General features: G+C 34.6%; 1 long non-coding RNA gene across 2 annotated transcripts in view; it reads left to right on the forward strand.

Moving 5' to 3' along the window:
* Window positions 1–27,950, forward strand: part of LOC110255478 (uncharacterized) — a 165,231-nt gene that overhangs the window by 128,193 nt on the left and 9,088 nt on the right. The gene's annotated exons all lie outside the window — the stretch shown is intronic.

Here is a 27,950-nt window from a genome sequence, read left to right on the forward strand (position 1 = left end):
AAAGTATCTTAGAGTAAATAAGCAGCCTCTATGAATGAAACTAAAAATATATATTTTTAAATCTTGAGTATCCTTGAAAGAAGGCAACAATCATGGATTTGATACCATTGCTTTCAGGCAAACCCAATAAAATTATAAAGGAAGTTTATTCTGTTATGATCCTGCTGAAGATCTTTAAAAAGTAAAGATCTAAAATCCAAAGATGTTAATGAAGTATCATGGAAATACTCTAAGAGCTATGAAAACAAGATTTCCTTATTCTAAATGTCTTGGTAGTTTATGACTGAATATACAGAATTAGGAGTTATTTTCTTTCAAACTTTAAAGTCTAGGTGAAACATGACCTCTTCCAGAATACTTTTGAGCCAGCTGAGGTCTCTATTAGTGAACTTATACCAATTCTCTCTAGTTCTTTTCCCCCTTGGGCTTTTACCTACCAAAAAAAAAAAAAAAAAAAAAAAAAAGCTAGTTTTCTCTTTGAGGGATAGTGCAGTGTGATATATTTTGTCATCCTTCCTGCAGATATAGTTAATCTCATGTTTTGCATACAGTGAATGCTCAACTTTGCTATTTTTATAAAGAAAAGAGTACAATAGGTTTAGATTTCAAATAGATTTAGATCACCAGCTCTAAAACTATTGAGCCACTGCTTTCAGGAGGTTGGAATAAAAGCAAATATATTGTTAACAAATTTAAAATTATCAAAATATTTATTTTATAGACTTTCAATCATGGTTAAATGGCTAATACATGTAAAAAGTCATGCACATAACTAATGGTAGATTCTTATTATTGAGGACATTCTGGAGAAAACCTGTGTTAGTCACTTGCAACTTACAAGCAGAAATACAGTTCCCCAGGACAGTTCTCCAGAAATGGAGAAGAGAAGGGCAGGCCAACGTTCTTCCCTTGCATACCTGACAGGGACTTGCTTCGCATTTCTGTAGGGCCCAGTGGTAGTCACTTGTGACTCTGGTTTATTCTGACATAAATTTGGAAGCTGCCACTCAGCTTTAAAGTGGGTGTGAAGTACAGAGATGAATGGTTCTTTTAGGACTGAACGACTTTAAAGATATCTTTACACAGGATAAACTTATCAGGAGTAGCAAGTGATAAATGAGGGTTATAAAAATTTAGGAATCTTTTACTTAACCTAATTGATGGCTCTCACAAGAGGATTCATAACTTTTTTGTTAGTTGCCTCTTTACTTTTCTTCACTGTCTGGAGTCTTAAAATGGCAGAGAGTTTGGAGGGGTTTCTGTAAAGTTAATTAATGTTAATTGTGCTCTGAATTACTTTAAGGAGTCTGTTGAGTGATGGACCCAGTGAAGGGGGTCGATACCATTTAATGTTCAATAGGGATAATGCTGGTCTTTGGCACCATTTTATGATCATTAAGGCCGTGCAAGAGCTTGTCAGGAACAGCTCTAAAGATCAGTTGCTCATGGCAATTAAAACAATTGAAAATGACCTGGTATTACATTATACATGATGCAACACTGCTCCCAGTATGAACAAACTTTCATTCCATTAGTGATTTTCAATTTCATACCAAGCACTGCAATTTGTTTTTCTTAGTTACCTTATTCTGGCTGTCTGGGTACTTCTAACAGGATATTATTAATATTTATCCTATTATCTCATACAACATTTCATGCTTAAAGCACTTTGCAATCTTAACTAATTAATCTTTATGTCCTGCCTAAAAGGATGGTAAATACCCTTTTAGAGTTAGGGAAACTGGCCATCAACAAAATGTTCTAAAAATCCCAGAGTCAGGTTTTAGGGCTTTTTTTCCCCTGGGAAGTAAAATTAATGAAACTTTGGTCCTGAAGATCATACTCTGAAATCTAGATGATCCTCCCTCTACCCGCATGAAAAAAGGTAAAGGGACTGTTTTTTTAAAATGGAATTTACTCTTTAGATTAGGGCCCAAGAAGAACTTTTTAAAAATACATCATAAATGAGTAAAGAGAAGAGAAAGAAGCTTAGTGATTTTTTTTTTTAATGTTAAACCTATTACCTATTTAGAGAAACTGGTGAACTAAATTTTACTCAAAGCACATAAAATATGTGCAAATTTTTCAAAAAATTATGTTTTAGAGCATACAATAATATAAAAATTACCTAATAGATACCCAGACAAATGTCAGATACTTTGCAGACATGATCAACCTATAGCAATAATTTGGCAAATGTGGTATTTACACAAATTTACTGATAAGGTAACTGAAACTGAGAGAGTTTAAGTGACTTGCTAATGACTACTAAGTTACTAAAAGAAAATGCTAGAATTCAGACTCAAATCTATCTCCAAAGTCCTTGGTTTTTACACTGCAAAAAAATGCTAGTGTTCAAGTAAATAGAAAGTAATCTCCAGTTAACAAATCTCAGTTTGACACAAATGATCTGCTCTTCCTAATCCACTGGAACTCAGACATAGGACTGAAGACCATGCTATATGCCTTAAATGTGCCTTCTTTAAATTCCCCATTTCTACCTGCAGCAGAGATCCTGCCCCAGCAACCCGATAAGAATGCACACCTCCCACCACCTTGAATTCCCTCCCCAGAATCCTGAAAACACTCACATCAGAGTCCTTGTTCCCACAAATTTGATTTCATCACTGCCAAGCAAGACCCACCCTAACCTCAATAGGTTTGTTACCTGCTGTCCCATACGCTTATTATTTTCATGGGGAGAGGTGTCCAAACCAACCTTATAATGAAGTGAAGAATACAAATCCAATTATGACATCATTGAAATCCTTCCTCATCTCTTCTTCATCTCATCATTCCAGACTTTAAATGTAAGACAGCATAGTAGGAAATACCATTTTACACATTCAGAGGCATTAAAGTCAGTTTTATCTGGGTGACTGACATTTATTCTAAAATGATCACCCTGGGTATCCCTGTTGGAAGTTGTAAATAATGGCAGGCCCCACTGGGGAAAGGCCTACTGCTAGTGTGAGGATTTGTCCTGTGGAGACCATGTGTCAACAACAGATATGCCATACAGGGCAGACAGTGACCCAGATGAACATGCAGGACAAAATCCAGGGTTAAGCTTCTTGGTAAACTCCATGCTTTTCTTAATCCACTTGGACTGTCATAACAAATATCATGTACAGGAACTTATGTCTCACAGTTATGGGCGCAGGGAAGCCCAAGGTCATGGTGCTGGCCAGTTATGTTCCAGATGAGGGCCCTCTTCCTGGCTGGCAGGCAGCCATCTTTTCACTTACTTGTCCTCACAGGGTAGAAAGAAAGAGAGAGGAATCAAGTTTTTTCATGTCTCCTCCAGTAAGAGCACAGATCCTGTCTTGCCACACCAGCCCTACCCTCATGACCTCCTCTAAACCTAATTACCTACCAAAGCCCTCTAGGAAAGGAAAAATAACATCCCTCTACTGTTAGGAGTTATTAGATTGAGGCCCTTCTAAGAAAAGACAGAGTAACAAGAGAAAAACAGAAGTATGTACACATGGGAGCCACTCAGGGAAAAAAAATGAGTAAATCCCCAAGGTGGCTTAGAATTCAAGATTAAATATCACCAATCATTAGCAGAAGGAGTAGAGGATGTAGCCCTCTTAGGGGAATGTAAGTGGTTTTTAGGAAAGATGAATGGGCCCTTGGAAGAATGGATGGGAGGTGTGATAGGCGGTGACACTGTTTGTAGGGGTCTGGTGTGGACTTCCAGTCTCCTCTTCTGTGATAAAACTCAATCTTCCCTGGTTGATGAAAGGGCCAGGGAGAAGACTGATGACAATTTAATTCCAATTGGAGGATCTGTCTCTAAGCAGATAAGGAGAGCTCAGAGAAAGCTTCTCCTTGCATTTGCTATTTTTCACCTGCTTGTGGCTGGAGATAATCAATGTGCCAAAGTAGCATATTTGGGGGTATAATGTCCTGCTGCTCTTGAGCCTCATTTCTAAATATCATCACATTGGGAGGTATAACTTAAAACATGAATGTTGGAAGGACACAAACACTCCATCCATAACAATTCTTATCTACTTGAGACAATAATACATTGTCGTTTCAAACAACAGTGATTCTGGTAATAAAGAGCTTCAAAAGACTCATGACATCAGGAAATACTATAGAATCCTGAAGAGGCTGCATCACCTTTACCTCTTTACATTTTTAAGGTGGATTCAAGAAAAATGAAAAGATTTAAATATAGTTTTAGTTTGGGGTCACTGGGGTAGTAATCCAAATTTTTGAGTCATAGTTCATATACTTTGTGAGAAAATATATAAACATGATCATATCTGTAGTCATTTAAGTTTTAAGAAAAATATTCTGATGTGAATGGCCATGTGCAGCCATGCTTTGGATGTGCATTTACTCTTTCCAGCTTTGGGGGCAGGGTAGGAGGAATTGCCACAGCATTCTAAAAGCTGTGAGAAATACCCCAGCATATTATACAGGGAAGTCCAGTAAAGAATCAATGCATTATTGCTATTTTAGTATTAGAGTAACCATGTCAAAGTGATTTTTCCTACTTTATGGATATCTGATAAGAAAGAGATGATTTTGAAGAGAATGATCAGAACCATTTTCAGTCTAGATCATTTTTTAGGCCATAGTAAATGACATGTAGAAATACCATGGCATAAAACATTTATTATTGAACCTGAATTACTGAATGTAACATACCATATTATACTTGATATTAGCGACAATGGGGGTTGGACATTACTTTCCTGGAACACTGTCAACCATTATGAGAAGAAAAGTACATGTGCCGTAGGCTTTTATTTTTTTTCTTTATAGGGCCACACCTGTGGCATATGGAAGTTCCCTGACTATGCCCCAGTCACTGCAAAGCCAGATCCAAGCCACACCTTTGATCTACACTTCAGTGAAGCCAAGGATCAAACCCCCCTCCTTATGGACACTATATCAGGTTCTTAACCCAATGAACCCTAATGGGAACTCCCATGTGCCACAGTTATTCATCTAGCAAGTCATAGAAAACAAATGGTTTGGGGCTTTTGACACCATCAAAAATCATGCCGGCTAAAGAACATAAAGCCCAAGAGATATACTTATTTTCCCCTAAATCTTCCAGCTTGTATCTTACATCAAATTATTCCCATATTTTTTCCTATTGATATTCCTTCATTCACATTTCTTTTATAACTCATATTAAACTATTAACCTAATGGTCTCTAGAGACCGATTTATATTTGATTCCCTATGACGCACTAAAACAGCAGTTTTCGATTATTAGACATGTCTATTTTAAAGACTTGCTTGGAGAGAGACCCAAGTCACTTTTAAAGTTCTATCACAGAACAACCTGTAAATTACTGTGAACAAACTGTAGAATTCATTTTCTGAGTGAATTTGGAGCTGCCTATTTGTTCTTTCAGCAATACCTAGTAATGCACAAACAGCTCTGTATTAGATTATTTGTCAATGTTATTTTATGAAGAAATTTAATAAAATTTACTACTCTGCAATCCATTGAGCACTTCCTAACCTAATTGTCATATTCTGCATTTCCTGAGATTTACAATTAAAATTGTGATGAGCCAGACATACAAACTACCCCTTGTGTGACAAGACAGGTTATTTGTATTTTACCAAAATTATGTGACATACTCGTTTATAAAATAAAAGTTCCACTAAAAATTGGCTTTACCCATCTATAAGTATCTACATGTGGTATATTTTGAGTCTGAATAGTTTTCCAGCCTAATTTTCTTTTAATGTCCTACCAAAAAAAAAAAAAAAAGACAGTTCAATTTACTATTTATGCCCATGCCAGATCCAGTTAATAAAAAATAATGGCTCTGACATTTTATATTTTCCAAGGATGATCAAATAAGAAATGGTCTCCAGACCAGAATAAACATTTATTTTGATTAAGAAATGTTTAATCTTCCTTATATTGTCACTAGTCACCAATATTACTTCCTAAATTTTTAAAACTACATCAGGCAATATATTAACTTACAATATTTTAGGCCTTTGTTTTTTAAACCTAACTTTAGTTGGGAGAAAGACCAATAATAATATTGAGGGGCCATATTTCCAGTATTATTGCTATTTTGTGTGCTAAGTATGTGATTTGTACATAGAAAACAGTATGTAACTAAAAATAAAGGGTTTATTTTTACTATTCAACTTTGAAGATAAATTTATCTTTAAATCCTCACGACAACTTCACATTGGCTTTAACAATAAGATATATCTTACAGAATATGGATCCAAATATCCATGTTTCTCTGCTCATTCTCTTGTTTGTTCTTTCTAATATCCTAGGTGACTAGAGTGGGAATAAAGAATTTGGAATGATTAACAATATTATAACTGATTTCATAGAGGCATTAAATTGATAACTAACTTTTAAGAACCATTTGTTTAGTCATTTCACTGCACTTTCAATAAGTACTTATTGAGTTCTAGATATTAGACTTAATGACAGGCTGATTAAGAAAATGATAGTGCTGATAACTAAGAAATTTCAGAGGTGGAGAACATTTGCATCTAATGTCAGTAACACTTAAAGTTCCATTTTAGATGTGTTTTAGACTTGTTTGCAGAAGTTTTAGACATGTTTAAATATCTTTATGCCTGACAATTGAATGATCTTTGCTTATGTGACTTATTTTATGACTTGGAAAATTAACCACTTTAAGAGTCAGCATCTTAAAGTGGAACTAATACCATGTCTTAGAGTATTAATATAAGGTAAAACAAGTACATACATAATATACATGAAGGTGAGTGACATAAACGAAATACTTTGTGGTTAAGAAATTTAATTGGAAATATCCAGAGCACATGCATGGTAATGGAACCTGAGGACACAGGACTATAGATTTATAAATTTCAGTTGTAAAACAGAAGAAATTTGATAGAAATCTTAGGAACAATTGACCTCTCCTAGCCAACAAGAGAAAAGGGTCAGAGAGGCCAAAGATAGAATCTTAGAATATATTATTACAAGGTTGTAGAAAGGAAAATCAAATGACAAGTGAGGAGTAGCCAAGATATAAAAGAGAAATAAGATGGTTGCAGTAGTAGAAGCCAGAGATATCAAGTCTTACTGAGGTGTCAGGTTCATTGACATATCTGTAGGTGTTTCCTTATAGTCAAGAGGTGGTTTTCAGCACAAGACTCATGAGGAAAGATAAAGATGGAATAAGAGGTATTACTTTTAACAAGTCTCTCTCTTTTTATCTCTAAAACCAATCAGCTTATTTCTATCTGAACAATTACCTCTTCAATCTCCTCCCTCTTTTCCTCTCAATTGCCATCAGTACTAGAGAGGAGTGATATTCAAATGGATGCTTCCTGGTTTCTCTAACCTCAGATTTAGAGAACCATATCCCTAGAGAATGAGAAAGAGGCCATATAGAACTTGAAGACAAAAAGACTGACTCTAGGCCTGTCCTGGTCTGTTCTGGCTGGTGTGATAAAATTTCACAGGCTGGGTATCTTTGACAACAGAAATATATTTTCTCACAGTTCTCAAGGATAGAGGCAAAGATCAAGGTGCTATCAGCATTGGTTTTTGGCGAGACTTATCTTCCTACCTTGTTTTCTCAGAAAAAGATCTTTGGTGTCTCTTTCTCTTCTTGTAAAGACACCAGTTCCACTGGATTAGGGCCCCATTCTTAACAACCTTCTTTAACTCTAATTACCCTCCTTTAGGAAAGGTCAGGGGCTAGCACTTCTACAGACAAATTTTGAGGGGGACACAATTCAGTCAAAACCTGAGTTTACCAAGGGTATATATGGTGACAACTGATTAATGAAAGTTGCTCTCATCTAACACCTAGAACATAGGTTATAAAATATTAAAACTATTTATCTATGAAGGAAGCAATTCAAAACAAGGTAAATATTTTTCCCCGACTGAAATGTCAAACTAGCATTCTTCCATGTTTTCTGTCTTTGACATTCTAACATATCCTCTACATAGGTATGAGTTACCTTCCTAAACTTTAAGTCAGATCTTTAAACTCCACTCTTCGAAAATCTTCAATGGCTAACCACTGCTTAATGAATAAAAATTATTATTTTAATTATTCATTCAGTTCTCAGTCACAGGATCCAGCATGTGTTTTGTCTCATCAATCACTCTACTCTTGGCCACAGAGGACTGCTCATTGCTCCTCAGACTTTTCATGGTTTTGGATGACATTATGCCTACGCTAACACAGTTTCTTCAGCCTGGAATGTCTTGTCCCCCAAGGCCTATTTCTAAATTCCAGAGTTTCAGTGAAGGCTTCCTTGATATCAGGGAGAAGAAATCCCTTCCCAAACTCTTTGAGCATGAGTGAATTGCTTACATGCCTGTCTTTCCCAAAATATGATAAGCTTCCTAGAACAGAGAATGTTTTATTTATATTTTAACCAACAGAGCTTAAAAACAAAAGCAAACAAAAAAACCTAGCATATAGAAAGGGCTGAATAATTGCTAAATGAATGAGGAAATTGGAAAGGCTATATAGAATTGTTATTAGAAGTGTCTGATATGTAAACAAAGGTAAACCAAAAAAAGTAGAAAATATCCTTTAGAAAGTTTGAGTTTTTCTCCAACAGAAGAAACTATGTTTTATAAAAAGAAGCTTTGAACATGTTTCCAGTGATCATCTACATGGAATGGCCTCAAAAATGAGAGACAATAAGACTCTAAATCACTTGGCAGTACAAAATGCAGCTTGACTGCAAAAGATGCGTATATCCATTTTCCTTTTGTAGCAGCAAGAACAACAAAAGAGGTAGAAGAAAGAGGAAAATACTTCAGAGATGCCCTAATTTCCTTGACCATGTAAAGTAAAATTCTCTTTACCTCTTTTTATAACCCAGGGAAGAGTTGGAAAGTGTTCTAGAGAATAATAAGTCTATTGGAGTAAAAAAAAAAAAAAAAAAAAAAACCTTGTTCTGAGTTCACACTGAGTATCTTCTCATACGAAATTATATAGCAGCACAATTAAAATGAAATACTAATTGCAACAAGAAAAGATGGTAGCTGCAGAATATAACTCAGCCTTAATAGATTTTCTAATGCCTCTCTTTATACCAAAGGGGACTAGCCCTTTAGCCAATAAAGTAAATTTTCTGATCTCCAAATGGGTACTTTATCCTCATTCAGGCTAATATTGCAGCGACATCATGAATTTCTCAGACAGCTTTGTGAATCAGCAGAGTATTTCAGAGGAGAGCACTGACTGCTAAAAGCAAAGTCGTTATTTTTTTAAACATCCTTTAAACTTGTAGATGAAACATTTCATTTTGGGTCAAGGATGCATTTGCTCCAGCAACCTGGAGGAGCAGAGAGGGCTGAACCAGTTGGAAAGGAATAGAATAATGTTACTGTATCAACCAAACCTCAAATTATAGAGTTTTTCAGGTCAAAAATTTTTGACTTTTTCTTTTTATTATTCATGTCTTTAATTCTTATTCCCAAAGAGCTTAAACTTTAATACTCCATGAAAGATCATCCTATATTTCTAAAGCATCTTTTGAAAAGACATTAACTAATTTGCTCAAAATAAACTTTGAGGTCTAGAAAAAAATGGGTTTTCTTTCTCTTTAAATAATCTCAAAAAAGGAAAGTAAGACAAGAAAAAAAATGTATGCTTCCTAATACATCCATTCAGCAAGTCTTCTGATTGCTACCATATGCCACGCATTGTGTTAGGGGCTAGGAATACTAAAGCAATAAGACACAGTCTCTTTCCTCAGTCATGTGACAATAAAGTGTTTACAGGCCAAATTAACTGGTGGCTTTATGACTGTTTTTGAAGATTCCATGGGGTAAAATTGGGATTTAAGTACAATGCACAGTCTTAAATAACTTAATATACTCTTTGTTTAATCAAATCTTTGGATATGTTTTACTTCCCACTTTTTGTTAATGTAAATATATCTGACTTTGGGAATTTAAAGATATTGCTTTAAGCAATATCTTTAAAATATTATATTGCATAAAGACTAGGATTGAGAGTGTAGTATAGAATATTTATAAAAATATCTAACTCAGAAATTATGTGTTGAAGAAAACCATTTTTTTTTCTTTTTTCTATTACTAGCAAGGACATTGATTGCTATGGTTAGGTATATCCCTCAGAATTATGTGCATGCATTCTTGTTGCCTGTTGAGTTCAACATGTGTATGTGTGTACGTCTAGTATGGACAATTTAACCTCCAGATTTCCTGTAGCTACTTAAAAGTCTCAGTCTTCAAATCACTCTGTGGTTTTTTTGTTGCCTACTGCCAATCTTTTAAACTAATATGAAATTGAATTTATACTGCAGAAAGTTTTTTTCAGTTTAATTTTATTCATAATTTTCTTGATTGTGTATCATCTGTACCATTATTTATATATGTTTCAACTCATATGTTATTCTAAATAATTAGCCTTATTTCAATCATAAATTGAAATCAGTTTACTACTATATGTGTGTGTGCATGCACATATGCAACACATATATTCCATTAACCACTAAAATTAATATGCTACCATAAATACGTGGCAGTTATGTCAAGGATCAAGAAACTTTTTCTGTAAACAGGCAGGAAACAATTTAGTCTTTGCAGCCATAGACAACAAGGTACCAGGGGGCATGGTTGTGTTCCAATAAAACCGTACCTAAAAGTCAGACAGGAGGCCAGATGTCACCCATGGCCTGATATTTTCAAAACTCCTAATCTAGATGTACCTTACATCACCAATGACAGGCATATCATTCAATCACTCTAAGTGAAATAATGCTTTAATGTAATTCTTCAGAGTTATGAGGCTAATGTATATCTGACTCTTGTATTCCTTGAGTGGTCATTACTAGCCCCCTAAGTATGGTTTTGTCAAGTTTTGCACAACAGTAAGAAGGCTGACAGAAGTAATGCTGATATTTCTGTTTGGAAAGGGATAAAGCAAGGTTTGCTGATTGGCATTTTGAAACTCTCCTAAGTATACCTATTGATAGATTAAGAAAAAATGGTGTGTTGATACAGAAAATAAACTTATGGTTAAGAAAGGGGAAATAGGGAGGTAAGGAATAAATTAGGAGTTTGAGATTAACAGATTCACACTACTATATATATAAAAAATAAATAAACAATAAGGACTTACTGTATAGCACAGGGAGCTGTATTTAATATCTTATAATAACCTATATTAGAAAAGAATATGAAAAAGAATATATACATATATGTTATATATGTATAGAATATATAAATCTGTATAACACTCTATTGTATACCTGAAACTAACACAATACTGTAAATCAACTATGCTTCAATTTTTAAATATGGGAAAAAAGAGAAAAAGAGAAAGTGGTATGAGTGAGATTACAAATCTTCAGGTATAATTTTTCTTATAATACTCATGACACATTACATTCATTAATAAAATGTGTTCTTTGGGCTAGCTATCATATCTTCATTATTAAAAGGGATATTCACTGAGGGAAAGGACCTTGGATATTCATTCTTATTTCCCATGTATTCCTGCATATAGTAATTTCCTGACAAATTTTTTTGAACCAAAGAATGAAAGATAAATAATAAATGATAGAAAATAGGAAATTACAAATTCAGAGAAAAAACCATTATGTAAATGGTATTCCAATTTATTTACAGAAGTAAAATTTCTTGTTGAGAAAATAAAGATCAGTAATGGCATAAGAGAAGGACTGTAAGTATATGAAAAACAATAGGTCAGTGTTCTGAATTGGAAAACAAACTATATTTATCAATTAATGTTTCCTCCCAAATTATTAAATAACATCTAATGAAGCCTTTACTGTGAATAAGCTGATGCAATTTGAACAAACCTTAAGTTTCAGCAGAATGGGAATATCTGAAAAATTGAGGATACTGAAGTCTTATTGTTATTTAATTCACATTTTAACATGGCATGTAATTTTCTTATTACATTAACTAGCATCTTATTTTTTTCCATGTTAGGAAGAACTAAATTTGAGCGACAACTTGAATAAACATATTTGTCAACTAAATTATCACTGAGGGAGATTTTTAAAGTACTTTTATAGTTTTGAATGGTATTTAATATTATAGGTGACTCATCTAAATTTTAAGTAAATTAATTCAAGTTTTGAAACAGGACTTAAATTTTAAAAAAGACTCTGTTGAATGTTACATTAAAATTCTATTTTTTCATCAATGCAATCCCTATCAAATTACCCATGACATTTTTCACGTAACTAGAACAATCCAAAAATTTACATGGAGCCACAAAAGACCCAAAATCACCAAAGCAATCCTGAGAAACAAAAACCAAGCAGGAAGCATAACTCTTCCAGACTTCAAGCAATATTACAAAGCCACAGTCATCAAGACAGTGCAGTACTGGTACCAAGACAGACAGACAGACCAATGGAACAGAATAGGGAACCCAGAAATAAACCCTGACACCTATGGTCAATTAATCTTTGACAAAGCAGGCAAGAACATAAAATGGGAAAAAGAAAGTCTTTCAGCAAGAATTGCTGGGAAACCTAGACAGCTGCACGCAAATCAATGAAACTAGAACACACCCTCACACCATGCACAAAAAAAAAAACTCCAAATGGCTGAAAGATTTAAGTATAAGACAAGACACCGTCAAACTCCTGGGAAAGAACATAGGCAAAACATTCTCTGGCATCAACCTTAAGAATATTTTCTCAGGTCAGTCTCCCAAAGCAACAGAAATAAGAGCAAAAATAAACCAATGGGACCTAATCAAACCAACAAACTTTTGCACAGCAAAGGAAACCAAAAAGAAAACACAAAGACAACTTACAGAGTGGGAGAAAATAGTTTCAAATGAGGCAATGGACAAGGGCTTAATCTCTAGGCTTTACAAGCAACTTATACAACTCAACAGCCAAAAAGCCAACAACCCAATGGAAAAATGGGCAAAAGACCGGAATAGACATTTTTCCGAGGCAGGTGTGCAGATGGCCAACAAGCACACGAAAAAATGCTCAACATCCCTGATTATTCGCGAAATGCAAATCAAAACTGCCACGAGATACCACCTCACACCAGTCAGAATGGCCATCATTAAGTCCACAAATAAGAAGTGCTGGAGAGGGTCTGGAGAAAAGGAACCCTCTTGCACTGTTTGTGGGAATGTAAGCTGGTTCAACCACTATGGAGATCAGTATGGAGATACCTTAGAAATCTATACATAGAACTCCCATATGACCCAACAATCCCACTCTTGGGCATATATCCAGACAAAACTTTGCTTAAAAAAGACACACGCACCTGCATGTTCATTGAAGGTCTATTCACAATAGCCAAGACGTGGAAACAACCTAAATGTCCATCAACAGATGACTGGATTAGGAGGATGTGGTATATATACACAATGGAATACTACTTACTCAGCCATAAAAAAGAGCAAAATAATGCCATTTGCAGCATGGACGGAACTAAAGACTCTTATACCGAATGAAGTAAGTCAGAAAGAGAAAGACAAATACCATATATCACTCATATCTGGTATCTAATATACAGCACAAAGGAACCTTTCCACAGAAAAGAAAATCATGGACTTGGAGAATAGACTTGTGGTTGCCTGGGGGGAGGGGGTGGGAGGGATTGGGAGCTTGGGGTTAACGATGCAAAGTATTGCTCTTGGAATGGATTTACTATGAAATCCTGCTGTGTAGCACTGAGAACTATGTCTACTTACTTTGCAACACAACAATGGGAGAAAAAACTATGTATATATGTATGTGTAATTGGGTTCCCATGCTGTACAGTGGGAAAAAAAATTAAAAATTTTTTTAAATTATATTTTTCATAATATATGCATGCTTTATACTCTAAATGTGCTTTTACAGTTGGTTAGGCAATTAACATACTGGATAAAATACATTAAAATCTCCATTTACACAATACACACTTGGTCCAGTCTCTAGCATGGGAACTTCCACATTTTTAATGTGAAAACAGATTGAAATATTTAGGCGAAAATGGAAAATTTTTAAACAATAGCAATAGTAGACACTTTTAAAAGAAGAAATTATTAAATACATATAATACTATAATTATTAAGTAGTTTTTTACATTTCATCTATTATACATATGTATTTGTATGTATAATATATTAAGTATATACATAAATATATATGATTATATATTTAATTTTTTAAATAGTGATATGATTAAATATATCAAGTCTATTGAACAAAAGTATCTTTTAAGTGAGCAATAGGTTTATATTCATTTGTTGGACCATACATTTAAAGAGAATTTTCTTTTCCTTACCTATCTTTTCCATATTCCTACACAGGAAATATATTAATTTATTAAAAAATGTGTTATATTTAAATACAAATAACACTTTTTAAAAATATTCAGTAGCCACTTGTTAAAAAACATTATTTAATATACCAAAGTTATGACTAGTTGAAATAACTAAAATGTGAGTAAAGTTTAAGATTTATATATCCTATTTTCTGTCCATAATGCTTTGAAGTGTCCCCAAATTTATAATGCATATTTAGTGGAATAAAATATCCAAAAAGTATATACTTATTAAATGGTGTTTTCATTAAAAATCAATTCATTGAAGTTACATAACAAGACAAAAAATTACAAATGAAAAAGGAGAAGTTACAAATCATGCCGCAGAAATACAAAGGCTCTTAAGAGACTATTACAAGGAATTATATGCTTAACTCTCCCAGATTTCAGATAATGTTACAAAGCTACAGTAATCAAGACAGTGTGGTACTAGTAAAAAAACATACATAGCACACATCAGTGTGACAGAATAGGCAGCCCAGAAATAAACCCAAACACCTATGGTCAATTAATCTTCAACAAAGGAGGCAAGAATATAAAATGGGGAAAAGGCAGTGTCTTCAGCAAGTGGTGCTGGGAAAACTAAACAGCTGCATGTAAATCAATGAAACTAGAACACACCTTCACACCATCCACAAAAATAAACTCAAAATGGGATTTCCCATCGTGGTGCAGTGGAAAAGAATCCAACTGAGAACCATGAGGTTGTGGGTTAGATCCACGGCCTCAATCAGTGGGTTGGGGATCCGGCGCTGACGTGAGCTGTGGTACAGGTCACAGATGCGCCTCAGATGTGGTGTTGCTGTAGTTCTGGTGTAGGCCGGTATCCACAGCTTGATTGGACCCCTAGCCTGGGAACCTCCATATGCCTCAGGAGTGGCCCTAGAAAAGGTAAAAACCAAAAAAATAAAAATAAAGACTTGTACTCTGAAAACTATCAAATACTGATGAAAGAAATCAAAAATGAATACATGAAAAGATAAAACCATGTTCCTAGATTGGAAGAATCAATATTGATAAAATGACCATAACACCCAAGATAACTTACAGATTCAAAAAAATCCCAGTCAAACTACCAATGCGTTTTTCACAGAACTAGAACAAAAATTTTTTTAATTTTGGAGTTCCCATCATGGTGCAGCAGAAACAAATCTGACTAGGAACCAGGAGGTTGTAGGTTTGATCCCTGGCCTTGCTCAGTGGGTTAAGGATCCAGCATTGCCATGAGCTGTGGTGTGGGTTGCAGATACAGCTTGGATCCTGTGTTGCTGTAGCTGTGGTGTAGGCCTGTGGCTACAGCTCTGATTAGACCCCTAGCCTAGGAACCTCCATATGCTGCGTGTGTAGCCCTAAAAAGACAAAAATAAATAAATAAATAAATGTGACTGCTGTGGCATAAAATTAAAGGACAATAAATGAATAAATATTTGAGAATATTAAAAAAATAGTTTATATATAAATACAAAAGCTTCCAAATAGCAAAAGTAATCCTGAGAAAGAAAAATGGAGCTGAAGGAATCAGGTTCCTGCACTTAAAACTATACTACAAAGCTACAGTCATCAAAACAGTATGGTACTATCACCAAAAAAACAGAAATTCAATCAGTGGAACAGGATCGAAAGCCCAGAAATAAACACATGCACTTATGGTCAGTTAACCTATGACAAAGGAGGCAAGAACGTTCAATGGAGAAAAAACAGTCTCTCCAATAGGTGGTGCTGGGGAAAATGAACAAGTACATGTAAAAGAATGAAATTAGAACATTCTCTAATACTATACACAAAAGTAAATTCTAAATATATTAAAGACCTAAATGTAAGGCCAGGTATTATAAAATTCTTAGAGGAAATCATAGGCAAAACACTCTTTGATATAAACTGCAGCAATATATTTTTGGATCCACCTCCTAGAGTAATAAAAAACTTTAAAAAAATAAACGGGGACCAATTAAACTGAAAGTCTTTTCGCAGCAAAGGAAACCATAAACAAAATGAAAAGATAACACACATGGAAGAAAATCTTTTCAAATGACAAGGGATTAATCTCCAAAATATACAAAACAGCTTATGTAGCTCAATATCAAAAAAAAAACAAAAACTCAATTAAAAAATAGCCTGAAAATAGACATTTCTCCAAGGAAGACAGATAGATGGCCAACAAACGAAAAAAAAAAAAAAAAAAAAAAGCTCAACATCACTAATCATTAGAGAAATGCACATCAAAACTACAATGATTTATCACTTCACAATGATTTATCACTTCACATCAGTCAGAATGGCCATCATCCAAAAGTCTACAAACAATAAATGTTGGAAAGGGCATGTAGAAAAGGGAGCCCTCCTACACTCTTGGTAGTAATGTAAACCAGTATAGCGACTGTGGAGAACAGTATGAAGGTGCCTTCAATAAGTCAATATAGAGCTATCATATGATCATCAATCTTAGGGAAAAAAACCCATAAATCATAAAGAAGAATGCATTGCAATATTCACTGCAACACTATTTATGATAGCCAAGACATGGAAGCAACCTTAATATCCATGGATATGGGAATAGATAAAGATGTGGTACACATATATGATAGAATATTACTTAACCATCAAGAAGAACAAAATAATATAAATTTAGTAACATCAATGGACCTAGAGAGTCTCATCCTAAGTGAAGTCAGAGAAAGACAAATATCATATGACATCACTAATATGTGGAATATAATTTTAGAAATGACACAAAAGAACTTATCAAGAGGACAGAAACAGACTCACAGATTTCGAAACAAACTATGGTTACCAAAGAAGAAACAGGGGTGGGGGGGATAAATTAAGAGTTTAGGATTAACATATACACAATACTATACATAAAATAGATAATCAATAAGGACCCACTGTATAGCCCAGAGAACTCTACTCAATATTCTATAATAACCTATATGGGGAAAGAATCTGAGTGACTTTGCTGTACACCTAAAACTAATACAACAGTGTAAGTCAACTACAATAAGTTTTTTAAAAAAATAAAAATAAAGACAAATGATCTTTTAAAAAAAGTTTTAATACTGTGGATATATATTTTTATATATACTTGTCTACACATTTGCACTTCCATCAATGGTTCTATATTTAAAATTTAGAATGATGCCTACTCTTTGCCTGAAAACTTGTGACCATTGTTAATTAAGATCAGTAATATCTGAAACACAGGGCCAGCATTATGTGGCATAAGATAGTCCTCCTTCCCCCGCCCAGTCCAAAAAGAATTAGCTATCCCTCCTCAAACAAAACTCTGGGTGGGAGTTGTGAGATATATTGCCATATGCAAAGGGACCCAGAAAAAGTCTTGTCCTCTTGTGCATCTGTTAATAGGCAGATGGGCCTTGGTATATGCTGTAGGACAAGTAGAACAACATACCTGCCCAAACTCCTCTCATCAGTCAGCCAAAAATCCTGAGAGTGCTGACAGTGTACAGAAAACTAGACAGAAGAGGAAACAGAAGTCCAGCTTCCCAAAGAGGAATTCTAGCATACCATCAGAGGAAAAGAGAAAACCCCACAAATATGGATATAGTGCACATCATATGAATTTTACCAAAAGGCCTCCCCTCCCCATCAAGGACCTGACTAAAGCAACACTGCATGGAGCTGTCTATGTGGGAATGACAACCTCGTCCACAGAGGAAAAAAAATAGCAGTGAATGAGTGTCCCACTCCTGCAATAGGGCCAGACACAGCAGATGACACCCATTTCTCTTTAGAAGCATTGAAGTAGTAAAGTGGGATATCCACAATTGGGAGGGAGGAGGAAAGCTGAAAAGAGGCAGACAGAATACCATAGGTCATTAAAGAGACACATAAAGCAGGAAGTGCACCCGTGGGCCTCTGGCAGTACCAGACTCAGGGATCTCCCTACTAAGACTAGAAACATTCCAGTGATCCAAGTGCTAAACCCACACTTCTCCCCACTCTTTGACCAGCTCCTTGCATACACTTCCAAGTACCTTTGTGAAAATAAGCTCTGAAAAACAGGGGATTAGCTCAGGAAACAGGCCAAGGTCTGTGGGCAAAAGAGAAACTATGAATTTAAACTATATTGCCACCTTCTGGGAAACAAAAGAGAGATTTCCAGTAGCCATACTGGTGAGTTTTAAGAACTAGAAACATTAAAAATTCTTCCACAAAATGTATGGAGCAAGTGTACCCAAAATATAAGTAGGACAAGTTCAAGATATAAGTAGAACAAAAAACTATCTGCCACCAGAAGACAAGTAAAGATCTGAGGGGTCTATTACTTCAAATGTGAACACAAAAATACACAGCACCGGGGAACATGAAAAATCAAGGACATATGTCATCACTAAAAGATAATAATCCTCCAGTAACCAAATTCCAAAACATGCAATTGGCAACTTAGCTGATAAAGAATTCAAAATAACTGTTTTGAAAAAACAAACTTCAGGAAAACATAGAAAGTTAACAAAATAAGAAAAAATAATCATGAACAAAATGAGAAATTTAAGAGAGATAGAAATCATAAAAGAACCAAACAGATTCTGGAGCTAAAGAATTCATTAAACAAAGTGAAAACTGCAATAGAGAACATCTACAATAGAAGAGAACAAACAGAAGATATAATCAATGATCAGAGGATAGGAAGTCTAAAATGACCCAGCCACACGAGAATAAAGAAAAAAGATTGAAAAGGAGCTAAGACATCCTATGTGATCTATAGGACACTATCAAATATAACATATTAGAATAACTGAAGTTCCAGAAAGAGACGAAAGGGAAAAAGCATCAGAAAGTCTATTTAAATACATAATAGCCTAGAAGATTTCAAACATGGGAAGAGTTGGGCATTCAAGTTTACAAAGCTTGTAGATCACTTAATGCAAAAAAAAAAAAAAAAAAAAGAACTCCTCTAAGATACAATATGATACTGTCATCATCAAAGATAAAAAGTTAAGATAGAACCTTCAATAAATCTAATTATCAAAGTTAAAGAATTCTAAAGGTAGCCAGGGAAAAGAACATCATAACCCACAAAGTAACCTCCATTAGGCTATCATCAGATATCTCAACCCTATAAGACCAGGACAGTGGAATGATATACTCAAAGTGTTAAAAAAAAAAAAAATGCCAGCCAAAAATACTCTATTAGGTAAACATACATCTCAGATATGAAGGAAAATTAAAGACTTCCAGACAAATAAAAGTTGGAGTTTATCACTTCTAGATCTACCTTGGAAGAAGGTTCAAAGGAGTTCCTTCAAACTGTAATGAAAACATACTAATCAGAGACATGAAAGCATGGAAAAAATATCCATTACTCTGGTAAAGTAAATTTATAGTAGTAAGACTTAGGAAACTAATTCTCTAATATGATGATACGCTAATCACTTAACTGTAGTATAAAAGTCAATGAAAAGATTATTAAATACAATCATGAAGAGTATTATTTTTAACAAATACAATATTAAAAGAGGTAAATAATTATATCAAAAATATAAAAGGTAGAGAGTAAAATGCTGAACCTCTTGTAGATGATCAAAGTTAAGTTGGTATTAACTTAAAATGAACTGTTTTACCTATGAGATAGCTCATATAACTGCAAAGCAAAAATGTAGGGTAGATGCACTAAAAATAAAGGGGAAAAAAGCATGCCAGCAGGAGAAAATGCCGTTTTACAAATGTAGGCAGAAATTTAAAAAAAATCAAAATACAAAATAAACATAAAACAGTAATTATTAAGTCCTAACATAGCAATCATAACTCCAAATGTAAAAGGATAAATTCACCAGTCCAAAGGCATAGAGTGGAGGGATGAATTAAAAAAACAAGACCCAATTATCTGCTGTCCACAAGAGGATCTCTTCAGCTTTAAAGACACACATATACTTAGAAAGAAGTGATGGAAAAAGTGATATTTAATGCAAGTAAAACCCCAGAGAACTGATGGATAGCTATATTTATCAGACACAATAGACTTTAACCCACAAACAGGTCATATAAAGTGACAAAGGAGTCAATTCATCAAGAAGATATAAAAATCATAAAAATATATGTAACAACATTATAGTACATAAATTTAGTAAGTAAATGCAAACATTTTAAAGGATAGAACCAATTTCCAACTTTCAGCAACAGATACGTAATCCAGACAGAAAATCAGTGTGGAAATATTGGACACGTACCATGCATTAAACTAAATGTACCTAACATATATCTATAGAACATTCCATCCAAAAGGAGAATACACAGTATTCTGAGGTATATACAGAGAACATTATCCAGGATAGACCACATGACAGGGCAAACAAACAAACAAACAGATCTTAGCAAATTTAAGAACACTGAAATCATACCTCGGATATTTTCTAACCACAAAGGCATGAAACTAGATGTGAACAAGAGGAATCCTGCAAAACCTACAAATAAGTAGAAGTTAAACAACACACTGCTCAACAACCAATGGGTCAAAGAAGTAATCAAAAGAGATAGGAAAAAGAAATCTCAAAGCAAATGAAAATGATAGCATCCCATACCAAAACTTATGCAGTGCTGCAAAAGCTGTTCTTAGAGGGAAGTTTATAGTGATAAATGCAAATATTAAGAAAATAGAACTCAAAGAAGAAATCTAAAATTACACCTCAAGGACCTAGAACAAGAAGATCAAATTAACTCAGAGTGAGCTGAGGAAAGGAAATAACAAAGATTAGAGTGTAAAAATAAAATAAAATAGAGTTGAGAAAAATGATAGGAAAAAAACCTTACAGCTATTTTTTCAAATAGATAAACAAAACTGACAATACTTTAGTAAAACTAACCAAGGAAAAAAGAAAGATTCAAAATCACAAATGAAAGAGGAGGCATTACAACTGATAGTGTGGAAATACAAATGATCATTAAAAAACTACTATCAACCAGTACATATGAGTAAATTAAATAACCTAGAAGAAAAAGACAAATTCCTATACAATCTACCAGAAATACACAACCGACCACCTCTGAATCAGGAAGAAAGAGAAAATATAAACAGACAAGTAACAACTAAGGAGACTAAATTTAGTAATCAAAATCTCCCAACGCATAAAACCAAAGGACCATATTGTTTCACTGGCAAATTCTACAAAAACATTTAAAGATTTAATACCAATTCTTCTCAAATATTTCCAAAAAATTTAAGAGGGAACCCTCCCAAATTCATTTTACAAGGCCATAATTACCCTTCTATCAAAGATCAGGACACTGTAATAAATTTATAGGCTAATATCCCTGATGAATACTCATATTAAAAAAATCTGAACAAAGTATCAGCAAACCAAAGTCATCAAATCATTTAAAGAATTATACTCCATAACCAAGTAGGATTTATTCCTGGGATGCAAGGATGGTTCAACATATACAAATCAATAAATGTGATACACTACATTAATAGAATAAATGATAAAAATCATACGATCTGATTTCTGATCACCATAATGGTGACATAGATCATTCCTCATTTTATTCCCCCTCACAAGAAGAACAACTACAAAATATTCATGAACAAGACACTAACTGAGGGAATTCAGGAGTGAGCCTGAGCAGTACCATCCCGAGGCTGGTACAGCACCTCATAGAGAGGTCTCTTCTGAGTCTACTTTTCCTCCAATGAGAAAATAAACCCCAAGAGTAACATCCAGCTCCTCCAGAATTATGGATTGCCTCTCAGGAGCTGGCATTCTGGTCATGCCCCATGATGATTGCACAGACATCTGCAGGGCTCAACCACTGGGGATCTGATTGTGATGAAGAAGAGGGAGGAGTGTGCAACTGCCAGCACTCATTCCTTGGCAGAGTTCATACCTGCAGAACCCAAGTAGTAATCCCAACCAGCACCTTTGCTCATCTGCAGAACTAAGTCAGTGGCACATTGTGGCCAGGAAACTGTAAGCCAACACACTACTATGTGTAGCCCCCATGCTCACTAGGAGGGCTGTAAGAACACCTAGAAGCTATGTAGCCCAAAAATACTTGGGCAGAGTCCTGCAGACAGAGGTGATTGCCTCCAGAGAAAAATCAGTTCTGGGTATGAAGGGTCCCCTGCTATGTCCAGGGGAGGTTATTCATAGCTCTACTCACAGCCTAAAATAGTGCCTCCTCTACCCATCTCCAAACAGAAAGCCCAACTAAAATTTGGGAAGTGCTTGAACCCATCCTACCCACACAGGGAAACTGAGTCATAGCCCCACCCACTGCTAAGTAAAGCTCCCAGCCCTACCATAATATTAAGGTTGGCCAGAAGACCTAGAAAACCTTATAGTCTACCAACACTTGAACAGAATCTAGCAAGCAGAGCAGTTAGTCTGCAAGGCAAGGTAGTGTCCCTGTTCAGGCAAGGAACTTGGGGCATGGGTCAGCTTGAGTCAAGGCCACAAAAATACTGGTCTTATTTCACCCACTGTGCCTCAGCAGGGAAACTAAATCAGAACCCCTCCACCCCCTACCCCCCACATTGCTGAATACAGTTTTTAACCTATCCAACCAGGGAACCTAACCAGAACACACAGGAATCTGCATAGTCCATTCAACAGCCTTGCTTACATCAGTACTTGAACAGAAAATGGTCTGTGGTTTTCTACATCTGCAGAGCAGAACTGGTGACATCACCTGACCAGGGAAGTCAGTGATTTATGATTTAATCCCCCAGCAGGCCCCAGGCTCCTTCTGTCTGTCTTGCCAGGCAGGGAAGCTAATTCATAGCCCCATTTACTGCTGAAGTATAGTATTCAGTCCTAACTGTCCAAATAGCCTGACAAGAAAAACCAGGCAATCTTGGAGCTTATCCTATAGCCTTGCTTGGGCAGGGAACTGGACAAGTAGTCCTATCTAAAGTTATTAGCCAGCAAGAGCATCCTCATTTTCAGAGTTTAGGCAACAGCCTTGCCCCTAAGTAGACCCTGATAGCAAGCTCCACCTTCTTAATGACATTACCAGCAGATATGTCTAGTTACTTAAACTGAGCTGACTGGTCAATAACTGTCTCTGCCAAAGCAAGCCCATAAAGCCTGGAAGGGGAGAACGCTTACTGAAATGTACAGAAACAAACATAAGGAAAAAAGGATCATAAAAAATAAGGTATACCACCAAATTTTATACCACCAAAGAAATGTAATAAAGCTACAATAACAGACTCTAAAGAAATGGAGATTTGTAAACTGTCAAAGAATTCAAATAACCCTCTTAAAGTTTAGTGAACTATAAGAACACAGACAAACAAAATTTTAAAAACAGTGAATGAAAAAAATGAGAAATTCATCACAAAAATAAAAACAATCAAAAAAAAACCCCACACATACAAACCACATACAAACACAAACAGAAATCTTAGAGCTAAAAATATATAAGGACTACAGAATTCAATACAGAGGTTTAAAAAAAACCAAAAGAAAAAAAAGAAAGAAAGAAAAACAATGACCTAAAAGACAGGACATTTGAAATTATCCAGGCAGAGTGACAAAAAGAAAGAAGAATGGAAAGGAGTGCAGAAAGCCCATGGAACTGATGGGACACAGTTTTTAGAATTCAGAAAGAAATAATATCCACAATAAGGGAATTTCTGAAAGAGTGGAGAAGGAAAGGTATGGAAAATATATTTAAATAGTACTAGATGAAAACTTCCTAAAGTTTCTTGGGAAAGAAATGAACATCCAAAGAATTGATTCTGAAGAGGACCGCACCAAGATACATTGTAATTAATGCGTCAAAATCAAACACACACACAAAGAAAGAACTCTGAGGAGTTCCCATTGTGGCTCAGCGAGTAACAAATATGACTAGCATCCATGAGGATACAGGTTCAATCCCTGGCCTAGCTCAGTGAGTTAAGGATCCTGCATTGCCATGAGCTGTGGTGTATGTCGCAGATGCGGCTGGGATCCTGTGTTGCTATGGCTGTGGTGTAGGCTGACAACTACAGCTCAGATTCAACCCCTATCCTGGGAATCTCCATATGCCATGGGTGAAGCCCTAAAAAGAAAAAAGAAAGGAAAAAAAAAATTCTGAAAGTAGAAACGACAGAGCTCCTATATGTCAGGGTGAATTTCTCAATAGAATCTTTTCAGGCTAGGAGAGAATGGGATGATATATTTAAAATATCGAAATAAAAAACTGTCAACCAAGCATTCTAAAGCTGCCCTTCAGAAATAAAGAACAAAGACTTTCCCAAACAAAAGCTGAGGGAATTCATCACCACTAGACCTATCTTACAAGAAATGCTAAATGGAGTTCTTTGGGTAGAAATAAAATTACATTAATTAATATTAAGAATATAAAAAGTAGCATAAAACTTACTAGTAATGGTAAATACAAAGCCAAAATTAGATTTTGTAATATAATGGTAATGCATAGTTCACTTACAACTCCAGTTTAAAAGCTAAACAAATGTTGTAAAACTAACTATACTGCAATAATCTCTTATTAGTTCACAATATAAACAATATGTACATTGTAACATCAATAACCTAAAATGTGAAGGGAAAGAGAAAAGTGTTAACTTCAGTAATTCTATCAAAGTTATCAGCTTAAAATATATTGTTATAATTTTACAGTATTTTACGTAAGAAACATCATATTCACAAGGGAAGAACCTATAGTGATTACACAAAAGAACATGATAAATAATGCTCAGGGAGAAGGCTAAAAATGGGGGAATGGCCAGTTTGTGGAGCTATTAGACACATAACAACACTTATTAAGTTCTATGTCTTCTATCAGTGTGGTTCATGGCACCCCAAAACAACTACAACAGTAACATCAAAGATCATTGATCACAGATCACTATAACAAATGTAAAAGTAATGAAAAAATTTAAAACATTTCAAGAATTACCAGAATATGACAGAGAGACAAAGTGAGCAAATGTTGTTCTGCTCCAATATACTTGCTTGACAGAGAGTTGCCACTAACCTTCTATTTGTAAAAAAAATACAATACCTGCAAAGTGCAATAAAGCAAAGCACAATAAAACAGGGTATAAAGCACATATATACAATGGAATATTTTTAGCACAAAAAAAAAAATGAAGGATACAGGGCCACTTGTGACAACATGAACAGTACTTGCGGGCATTATGCTAAGTGAAATAAATTAGGCAGAGAATGACAAACACTGTTATGATTTCACTTATATGTGGAATCTAAAAAAAAAAAAAAAAAAAAAAGAAGAGAGAGAAAAAGAAATCAGATTTGTAGTTGCCAGAGGTTAGAGTTGGTATTAAGGGAAATAAGATAAATGTGGTTAAAAGGCACAAACTTTCAGTGATAAGTAAGCATTCATGATATTTATTATCTACAACATGATGACTATAGTTATATATGATATATGAAATATATAAAGGCAGGAGAGTATAAATTCTAAGTGTTCTCATCACAAGGAATTATCTATATCTCTATTTTGATCTATACAGTCTCTATATAAGATCATCAACTTTAACCAAGCTTCTAGTAATCATTTCGTATATACATAAATCAAATAATTGTGTTGTATGTCAATTTTATCTCATTAAAACAAAAAAAATTATATGATCCTCCTAATAGACACAGGAAAAACATTTGGCAAAATACAGCATCCTTTCATGGTAAAAACTGCCAACAAAGTGGTTATGGAAGGAACATACCTCAACATAAGAAAGACTATAAATGGCAAACCAACAACAGTGAAAATTTTAAAGCTTTTCTTCCAAAATTAGGAACAAGACAGGACACCCACTTTCATCATTATTATTTACAATAGAACTGGAAGCCCTAGCTAGAGCAATCAGGAAAACAATGAAATAAAAGGCATCCAAATTGAAAAAGAAGAGGCAAAGTAGTTATTTACAGGTGATATGATCTTATGCATAGAAAACATTAAAAACTCAACCAAAAAAAAAAAAAACCACTGTTAGAAACAATCAATGAATTTAGTAATATAAATAAATTCTCATCTAGAAACATTGAGATAAGGAATTGTTTACATTCATAAGGGGAGAAATTTAGAATTTTCAAGGAAAAATAAAGGAAATATTTTTAAGCTTTATAGAGAATGTGTCTCTCCATGATTTGGATAGTGGCTTTTTGTGTGTGTGTTGTTTCATTTTCTTTTGTTCCAGTCATCACTGAATGAAGAGGTTGTAGCAAATTCCTGTTTTCCTTACGGGACATTTGGTCCTGTCCAAAACCATTCATATAATATTTGGTTCATGCCAAAAAGTCCTTGATTATTTGGTCCTGCCTAAAATATACATGAGCATATTTGACCCATGCCAAATGGTTTTGGCCAGGACCAAATATCAAGGACCTTTTGGCATTGAGCAAATGTCGTATGGATCTATTAGACAGGACCAAATGTCTGCTAACCCTTGTTAATTTGACTCACGTTGAATTTGTTAGAAGGAGTCTAAGAATAACAAAGGTGTAATACTTGACTTTCAATGGTGGAGTATAAATCTACTGTTACTAACTGTTATGATGTTGATAAATGTATTACCATCATCTCTCTAGGGAGACAGGAAACCCTTATTTGTAGTATATGCTTTTTTCCCATGGTGTAAATACTCTCATTATGGCCTACATTTTGTACAAATTGTTGGGAAGAGATGCCCATAAGTGGATCCAACAGGAGCCACATCTTGCACATCATTGCTACTTTCCAAACTACCAGCCAGTCTCAAAAGTAAACTTTAAAAACCTATGAAAACAAAGCTTGAAATCAACTGTTGCATGTGGAAATTATTAGACATTAGCTCAATTACTTAACACTTCTTACAGAATTCAATTTTTAATATAAATGAAAATAGTCTACATTAGAAGGCAATTTATATTCTCTAAAATCAAATGACACAAAAGCTCTCAATTTATTTATTTCCCCTTTCCTTTCTCATAGGCTCATCTTATTTATAACTTCTAAAGTTCCTTATATTTAATATATTTTAATTTCCATTTAGCCTGCTTACTTTTACTTTGATATTACTAAAATGATTAAAAGCATTTTTAATCTAATGCTATGAAATGTGATTAGTAATGTCATATTTCTTAAGGTTATTTTGTCAACAATTTGCACATAGAATTTTGATCAAGTTATACATAATATTATCTTGTTTACAAATGTGGGTCTATGGTAATTGTCATAAAAATATAGCTCTAGTTTTAATAATTGATCTAGCAATTGGGGAAATAGCTGATCATTTTTATTTAATTACATCCGTTAAAAAGAGCAGATGTGAAGAAATTTTTAGAATCCTGCTTCATACTTCAGGCAATTATAAAATACTTTAAACTTCACCTGTTTATTTGTTCCCTTAACACTGGTAGACTGGGAGAAGGTACCTTTAGTATGAATCCTCTAAATAAAATGCTTAACTGTATTCTTTGAGAAATCTACCTGTATAAATAGACTACTGCAATCCTATTACTCTGCTTGTTTTTTTTCCAGGCAAGAAAACTGTTGTCACTAGGTCACTGTAGATTAAGATTAGTTGCCTGTGTCAAATCCTTTCCATGTTTTCCCCCCCAAATAGTAAATAATTGGACAGTAATTATTATTAAAATTGTTTTCTAAATTGGTCTATTCTACAAGACGTTCCAAGGCACTGCCAATAATAATTCAGTCTTAGAATCAAGATCCCAAGTGTGTGGCT

This window comes from Sus scrofa, chromosome 9, assembly GCF_054392235.1.
Source record: "Sus scrofa isolate SSC_HxYL_T2T_F1_AM1 chromosome 9, Sscrofa_HxYL_maternal_Yorkshire_Landrace_v2.0, whole genome shotgun sequence".
Lineage (NCBI taxonomy): Eukaryota > Metazoa > Chordata > Mammalia > Artiodactyla > Suidae > Sus > Sus scrofa.